Here is a 9,627-nt window from a genome sequence, read left to right on the forward strand (position 1 = left end):
ACATTTGCATGTAAAATCTAGTGTGATGTGCTGTGAAGGGGAAAGACAGAGTTGGTTGGACTTAAAATTCAGGCCTGGGGCATGAAATTCTTGCATTTGCATTTTTCCATATAAAATTTGCCTTAGCTGAAAGGAAAATATTATAACTTTGGTCAAGTAGGCACAGAACTGAAGAGCTGGCATATATGTCTAGGAACATGAAATAAGAATTTTAAAGCTACTAGCAGAAATTAATTGCTTATGAATACTGAACAGTCATCAAGTTCTACTGAGCTATGCACCAGTACTTTATCCATGTATGTATTTTTGCCTAACAATATGGTTCCAAATTTTTTCTTTTCTCCTTTTTAAACTAAAATTCTCTTGCACCACACATATGAAGTCTTTATTCTTAGACTAAAGTCTTTCTGTAACCCAGTTGAATCATAATATCCATTGATTTCTTACTTTCTTCCTTTCAAATCCATTAGTCTTTCAACAGCCCTCCTTTACTTCCTCCCAGGCCCAGGATACATCAAGATATTAATCACAAAATGTGTCAGGTTGGAAGTGACCACCGGGGTCATCTGGTCCAACCTCCCTGCTCAAAAAGGGCCATCCCTATGGCTCATTGCACTGGACTGTGTCCAGATGGCTTCTGAATATTTCCAATGAGGAAGACTCCATTTCCTATCTGGGGAATTTGTTCTAGTGCATGGTCACCCACACAGTAAAGATTTTCCTCACTTCAGATGGAATTTCCTGTCATCAGTTCCTGCTTTTTGTCTCTTGTCCTATTGCTCAGCACCATCAAGAAGAGCCTGATCCATCCTCTTGATACCCTCCCTTCATATAGACACTTAGGAGGACCCTCTCAGTCATCTCTTCTGGAGGACAAACAGGCATAGTTCCCTCAGTGTGTCCTCCTGAGCTCCAACCCCCTCATCATCTTCATAGCCCTCCACTAGACCCATTCCAGGTGCTCCATGTCTCTCTTGTACTGAGAAGTCCAGAACCGGATAAAGATGAGGCCTCACCAGAGCTGAGTAGAGGGGCAAGATCATCTCCCATGACCTGCTAGCAAAGCTCTTCCTAATGCAGCTCAGGATCTCATTGTTCTTCTTGGCCACAAGAGCACTGCTGGTCACGGACAGCTTGTTGCCACCAGGACCTCCAGGTCCTTTTCCACAGAGCTGCTTTTCAGGAGATTCCCCCAGCCTGTGCTGGTGCCTGGAGCCATTCCTCCCCAGGTGGAGGACCCTGCATTTGTCTTTGTTGAATTTCAGAAGATTCCTCCCTGCCCATCTCTCCAGCACATCAGTTTCCCTCTGAAGAGCTGCACAGCCCTCTGGGGTATGGCCCCCTCCTCCTGGCTTAGCAATATTCATCACGAGTGGGCTGATCCTGCTTTCACCTCCTGTATATTTCTTGCTTATGCTTGGATAATGACAGGAGTGAGGTGGATCTCATCTCTCCCTGTCAACTGCCAGCAGACAGGGTCCCATGGTTTTGGAAACCAAGACCCTATTGTCAACACCAGCAATGTAGCCGGTCATTTATTTGGGAAATCAGTTTTTCCCTCAACATTTACCGTAACTGGCAGTATCAAGGAGACTACCTCAGCACACAGATCATTGTCCAGTGTCCCTAGAGCTCTGAAACCATGTATGATGGTTTCAAATTTACCCTTGTTTTCATCAATGCCTACATGAAAGACTTACAGGGGGTAATAGCCAGATGTGTTGAGAAGCCTTGGCAGTCTTTCTGTGACTTCTCTGGTTCAAGCCCCTGGCAGGCAACAAACTTCTCAGGACAGAGGTTAGGTGGGCAGGTAGGTGCCTCTGTTCCCTGCAGTGGGAAGTCACTGACTGCCATTGCTTCTTCCAGGTGATCCTGTGTGGCTCAGGTGTGGTGACTTGGATCTCTCAGCTGCTTCTCAGCCTCTAGTTGCTCCTTACCCAGTTCATTCTAATGCTCAGAATTTACTGTAGTCACTGTTGGAGTTGTTGTTGCCTTTGTCAACACTCACCTTGCTGACTGACTCTAATTCTTCTAATCATTTTACCAAGCACTGCTATTTAGGTTTTAAATTCCCCAAGGCTATTCTCAGCACATAGTGGAACCTGTGCAAAAGCTTCCTGAATAATTATTCAGGGAGGTTCCCTGAGCTATATATAATTTTTGAATAGATGAGGAAAAGTATGTCCCTGATTCCAGGTCTGTAATAACTGCATTACTTTAACATTCAAGACAGAAAAAAACTGCTCTTAAATGTTCATAGTTTCTTTTTGCTCAATCACTATTATATTCTGTGTTTCCTCTGTGCCATGATTTAATTCTAAATATGAAATACTGTGGCAGAATTTCAACTGTTCCATTCCCACTCGCTGAACAAGCACAAAAAGTTATTCCAAACACAATACAAGATGCAACATTTGTGTTTTGGCACCCAGAATCTGGTAAGACTGTCTTTAGAGAGCCATGAACCATGTGTTGTTACATATGGTCTCCTAAACACACCTGGGTTAATGCATTGAAATCTTGACCTGTGGCAAAGTCAATGCATTAAATTCCTGACCTGTAACAAGATTAAAATATCATATTCACATTCAATTTGAAGACTTAAAGTCAGATAACTAAACAGAAAATGTGCCATGATTTTTAATGTTTTAGGTATAGAGACATTCTGTATCCTCTAAACTAAGGAAAAAGTTTCATTTTTGTTAACCAGGTAATACACATCTGGGCACATAAAGAAATTCAAGTTTTTGTATCTGGTCTCCTGGCAAACCTTAAATGCATGCATGGACATGATACCACACAGCCTGAAAAGTCAGCCACTTTTAATGTTTTCAGCAGGGTTCCCTCCAGGGACCCTGAAAGGCAAATTGGCTTCCCATTCCCTTCCAGAACTCCTGCTATTCTTCAAGCAAGTCCAATGCCTCATACTGACAAAAGGCAATTGTCACATATGGTAACACCTATCTTTCCAACATCCATATCAGTATACTCACCTTTAACAAGGTGAAGTAAGCATCTAAAATAGAATGAGAGAAAAACACATACCTTCTTCTGAGTTAAAGAAAGATGAAAATATATGAGACATAAACAGTGTTTCTTTAAAATACTGATCATTTAAGCAGTAAACAGCTTTGTCTCCCTCCTAGTCTCTCCAAGAAAATATCTTCTAATTTTTTGATGGAGTCTTTTCCTTCAGTTTCTAATTAGTACTTGTATCTGGGGGTTTAATCACAAGATTCTTACTTTCTTATCTGAGTCTTTGGTTATAGTCCTGTGAAACCAGTTTGTACCAAGCTCAGCAGGTCTGATTTTATTTGTCCTCTGCAAACCTGCTCCATTCAGGACTACACAATTATAATCTGGCTAAATTGTCCCCACTCTAGGTAAAATATTTTTTGCTTAGAACAAAAGCATTTCTGGGGATAAAAAATATAATTCTCTACAATAGACTGCATAGACTGTGAAGAGTACCATCCTTTGGATACAGAAGTCTGAAATCCTTTATATTTTCCCCTGCAAAATATGTCTTGGTCAGCATGTTTTTGAGACAGCATCAAATATCTCATTTAATTTCTTAAGGCTTGTGGCTCTTTAGCATTCAACAGAGAGCTGTTCTCAGGCTTGCAAAGCAAATCAGCAATGGCATTTTCACTGAAGGTTGGAAGGTGCAGTTGTAGCCATTCTGACTTCTCAAAGCCTCTCTAAAAGATAGGTCAATAAAGAGTCACAGAATATGCAGTACACAGTAACTTCCTTCGGTGATGCAGTCACACAAAGACAAAACTGCTTAAAAAATTTCTGTGTTTCAGTATTCTAATATTATTACATATATCTCTGAAAAGTGTATGTGTATATTCAATTGCCTTTAGGCAGAACCTTTGGTGTGCACCAGCTGGCTCCTTTAACTTCAGGTAGTTTGAATCACTCTGCAGAGCAGAGATCATGAGGAAAAAATATTTGTATATTTTTGAGTAATATCTAAAAAAGCAAGAAAACAGAAAAGCTTATGGGTTTTCTAATCTTGTAAGTGGTAAATTATCCTATCACTGTCCTTTCTAAGTAATTCATTTTACCATTCATTTTCATGTAAGGATATAGTGGGGTAAGTCTAGCATCCTACAGAATCACACTGGAAATCTCTCTAGGTTTGCATCCCTCTACACTTTCACATATCCTTTAGTACTAAGATATCTTAATGCCAGTCTGCTCACTGAACATTTGGCATATGAAATTATCCCAACTTTTTCCTGGATAACTTCTCTGTCGTCAGGCTGGGTTACTTGAGAAAAGTGTAATCCAAGTCCTTACTTGGTCTGAATTCATAATCTATCACAGATAAATGGATTGCTGGTAAGCTCCAGCACTGTAGTAAAAGTTGTATTTCCTTCATAAAACCTATCTCTCTTATGAGAAATACTACGTACACAGAGTTAATATGATCCCATCAGCAGCTTTTGTCCTAGAAACACAACACACTAGCAGTTCTGTTCACCTTCCAGAGAGTTTTAAAATAAATATTATATTTAGGATGTATAACATGTCCCTCCTTAAGGCTGTATCTTTCCACCTCCTGCTATCTGTGATTTCATCACAGAAAGCCATGAAGCGCTTCCCTGATTGTGTTGCTGAGATTGTGCAGGAATATCACCAAACAACATTGTATAAACACCCATGTGGATGCTCACATAGTTATTTCTTCATGTAATGGTGAAGGTCTTATGAGACTGGTGAGGAAGGGCATTATGTTTGTGCTAAAAATCTCCTTGCAGTGGGGACCAAAGACAAGTCATACAGTTTGTCAAAATTTTTTTGTCATCAGGTACAGTGCAGACATGCTAAAGGCAAAATAAAATCTGTAGTGTGACATGCCTTACATACAACACTCTGTAAATTGAATTTGGAAATAATTTTCAGACAGGCAGCTGTATTGCTCAAATTTAGATGCTTAACTTCAAACTCTCATGCCTGAGCATACTAAACGTTAACATAGTTTTGTAATACATTGATACAACTAGAACTGGAGAGACAGGCAGAATCTGACCCAGTGGATGCACTGAACAGATCTCAGGGAGATAATAACCAGACTTGGTCAATGACGGCTCAAAAACTGAAACAGCTTTCATTTTCATTGACATCTGACCTGTCTGTTTCCTGTTGGGAAGAGGTGATGAACTAATATAGATAAAACCTAGTTTCTTTCCTCTCAGTACTTCTAACATAAACCTTGTATATAGAATTGCACTAAAAGTTACCACTTTTCACATAATCTTTAAAGAAACAAGCTATTTCACAGTTTTTAAGTTACGATTTTGAAATGTGTTTCTGTTTATTACAGTTAAGTTACATTATTTAAATCCTTAAAAACAAAACCAAACCAAAACAAAAAACCCAAACAAATAACCAAACTCCCAGTACTCCACTGAATTCCAGAAATAAAATTGCTTTTCCCATTGGATCACTGCCCCTGGCTTTCAAGGTCAAGGATGGCTTTTACCTTTTGAGACAGTGCAACACTGTGCTGTATTGAGGTCAAAAGTGATCTTAATAACCTAGCATGGCTCTCTAGGGGTCCAAAGTCCAGCAGTATGGAGGACAACTCATGTTTAACAAAAGCATGTAATCTCTAACATCTTTAGAGATTTTCATCTCAGTACTCAGAAAAATATGAAAAGCAGTTTAACAGAAACATAATGAAACTGACTGGAACAGTCTGGAATGTAAGCAATCTTTGCAATGGATCAGTGGTCCCTGTATTTCAGCACATAATCTCTACTGTAAATGGGGCCAGCTACAAACCAAGAGAAATTAGTGAAATACAGTATGCAAATATTGATAATACCTATTTCTTGCTATAAAGCATCTATCTAGCAAATGTACCATTTTTCTCTAGCCAAAACTGCAAGCAAAACAAATGTTATTATGCCAGTGTTTATACAACAGTTCCAAATAGTATTAGCTTAGAATTGTAATAAAACACATTATCTTTCACAATAATCTTTAAAGAAATAGGTTTTTAAATGAAAGTATTTAATAACAGAATATTAAATTTTGAAATTTGTTTTTGTTGGTGAAATTAAGTAGAATGTTTTCATCCTTTAAAATTAAGTGCACAAAAAAAATCTTAATTTTAGGACCACCAACTGTGATCATGCTAACAGCAATGGAAATGATGAAATAATACACATAATTTTAATTCATGAGCCTACCTCTTGTTCTACAATTTCCCTGCTGCACTCTTAAGTGGGTAAAACCTTTTACAGATAGTGCCATGACATTTGTTTCCTGGCTAACCAGCCCTACAGTGTCCTTTTATGACACTTGTAGGTACCCCAATGCAGGAAAAAAACCTGCAGAGATTTAATAAAATATGCAGCATAACTAGCTACTGGGGAGAATTTTAAATTGTATTTCTGTGCATTTTTAGAGTTGTTTATCAGGTTTGTATAGATATAGAAAGACCAATTAACTTAGACACTCTGAGTCCATGAGAATACCCTATGTAAATATAATGAATGAATTCTGTAAGCAAATGCCTCTGTGAAATAAATTATTCAACTGTTTTGGCAGACAGATTGTCCTTTATCTAATGCTTCAGTGGAAAGCAGAAGAAAATGCAACTGGAGTAGCCTTGTAACATAACATATGTAAATCTTTCTGAGCTATTCGGTGGCAATTTAAATGCCCTTAAGCATGGAGGCTGATGGTCTCGGTAATTGTTTTCCCAGTCATTTGGGAATCTTCTAATCATTCCTTAAATTTTGCATCAGTAACACCTGTACTCTTCCATCAGCTCGCACTTCTGTGCTGCTTTTGGGACTGTGGGCAGAACTAGCTGCTGATGTAACTCCAAATTTCACTGCAAAAACATGTGCGCAGACAGCTCTTGATTCAGTGGAGATGTTATCTATGTGTGAACAATGAATATTAACAAGTCTCCTCTTGCCCTGCAGATTTAGGTCGAGTTGCTTTGTACTGCTAAAGAAATGTCAGTATTTTCTGTCCCTCGTTTATATATCCATTGAATAAATATGAATGGCACTTAGGAAATACATATTTGGATTAAAGGAGCTATAGAAATTGAGCTAATGCAGTGAATCTAAGTACAAATTAAGTCATTTATCATGATACAGGTATTTGAACAGGTGAGTATTTTCCTATATCCTACTCAGCCTCCTTTCACATATTGCTATTGTTATAAGAGACAAGACAAATCCCAGAAACTTTATCAGTTAGCAAACTTTCTTTTCTCTATGTGAGTGACAAAGAAAATCACTTGTTCTTTGTAAAACTCTTATGAACGGTCTGAAGCCTTTCAGACATTTTATTCATGTTTATGAGCATCAGCCAACTATGGCCCTTTTGTCATTAATAAAATTTAATTAAATTTTAACGTGTGTTTTCAATTTATACATCCAATAGTATAGAAATGACCACCACTATACATACCCATTTCTTCACAGATTAGCCACACTCTTAAAGTATCTTCAACACTGTCAGATCTGGAATCAGCTTCGATGGAATGGCCCCAGCAGCTTTTTGGCTCCAGCAAAGCTGTCATTGACTACAAAGAAACAGATCTAACCTTCCATTAGGGGAAGTTTTATTGGCTTTTGTCTGGATAAGTGGCTGCAGCAGACCAGTACAAAAGTTCATCTAGCCTGGCATCCTGCTATGGGAGATGGCCATATGTGAGTGTCTGCCTAGAGGTCACACAGTGGTGGCTCTCTGATATGCTTTCCCAGCTGCAAGGGTTTGTGGCTTTGTGATTGCCTGAACCAAAAGTGTTATCTCTGTAGTTAATAAGACCCTCATGGATCTATTTTCCATTCTAATTTGTCTAATTGCTTTTTGACACTATGTAAATGTTTAAGCATCCACAGTGCCCTGTTCTAAGCAATGCTTCAGCTTAATTACACATTGTGGGAACACAAAAAGCCTGATCTGCAAAGGGCGCACATAGTTCCTGAGAGACTTCGAAGTTAGCCTGGCCTTTGGAAAGGATTTAGGATGAATTTACTGAATGGGCTCTTAATGATTAGAAATACCATCTTGTATGTTATCTGGGCAAGATATCTGCAAACTTTCTGAAGTGAGAGCTGTGGAACATAAATATACCCCTGCATTGGACTAAGGCGCTTCCTTAATGGACAGTTTAGGTGAACGGAAGAACCACCAAGAGCAAGGGGTGCTTGGGGCTGAACAGAGAGCAAAGCATGGAAAGCCAAACCTGAGCTGGCAGTGTTATGTGAGAAAACTGAAACTGACCTTGGCTTCAGGTTGTGGACTAGTATTAGCCATCTGTGAGATGGGGAAAAAGCTACCAGCATGCAAACTGTCATGGGAACAAACCTTGTATTTATTGTTACTAGTGGAAGCTTGTAATATTTTTCTCTTCTTTTTCTTTTTTTTTTTTTTCCCCACTGAAAAGACTGTATTAGGTAATGAATATCTGCCTCACAGAATAGGCAGAAATAATGATCTCATATAAATGGATTAATGTAATGTATTTAAAAATGAAAAGGATTAAGCTCTTACTAAATTATTTAAGTCTGCTTATGAATATACAAGCAAGCATAGACAGAGTTTTTCCTTTTATTTTTTACTTGAAGATTGATTGCCTTTTAAGAAAAAAAAAGAAAAAAAGCCCATATCAAATAAGGATGAAATTGAAATCCTCTTTTATTTAACTAAACCTTCATTCTGTAAACAAATTTGACCCTTGTTTTGCATGGATAACATTAAAGATATTGATTTCTGCATTCAGCCCCAGACATTTTTTCACCTGAATTACAGGGAATGAGACTGGAAGCCGACCTTAGGTAAAAATCTGAGGATATTCAAACCCCAACTCAAACACACTGTAAAAATGCCTGAATTTTCCCCCCAGACACAGCTGTGAGACACGATTATATCACCAGCATTTCTATAAAGGCCACTCACACTGAGAGAATGACAGGTGCATATATTAACAAGCTCATAGTTAAGATCTGGATCTTAAGAATTTCAGACTAAGTGATGCATAAATATATCACAGATAGGAGGGCAGTGACAACCAAAATTATATTTGGAAAGGGTTTCTTTCTAGCTCCATGTTTCGACCATTCAAACCCCTCCAATCTCCCTTTCAATCTCCCTCTAGAGACTGAAATATTAATTTTAGTAGCTTTAACATGACAGTTGAAATATCCAAACAGGACCTATTCAGCCTCTTAGGATATTGGCTGAATAGCAAAGTTAAAATTAATGTAACTTAGCCATCATAAAAAGATTATTTCAAGGTTCTTTTGACCAGTTTAAATGATGAAGCACCTGTATTTCTGAAGGTGAAATACAGAGAAATAGTCTTTGCTGAATATGCATTCATATGTGTTCTAATTCAAATCCATACAATAGAAAACAGACCAAGAATTGTCTTACATGGCACACACAAAAAATCAATATGATACAACCTGACATCTTGTAACAAAAATGTTCAATTCTAACCAGCATCTTACATGTTGATTTATGGCACTTTCTCTATCATAAATAGGCAATATTATTTTGGTACCAGATAAAAATGTCAAAGAACCTCCTACACTGGCATTCCTATATGTTATTTCAGAAACATAACTTACAACTCATACTACA

The sequence above is a fragment of the Lonchura striata genome, chromosome 5, assembly GCF_050655825.1.
Source record: "Lonchura striata isolate lonStrDom1 chromosome 5, ASM5065582v1, whole genome shotgun sequence".
Classification (NCBI taxonomy): Eukaryota; Metazoa; Chordata; class Aves; order Passeriformes; family Estrildidae; genus Lonchura; species Lonchura striata.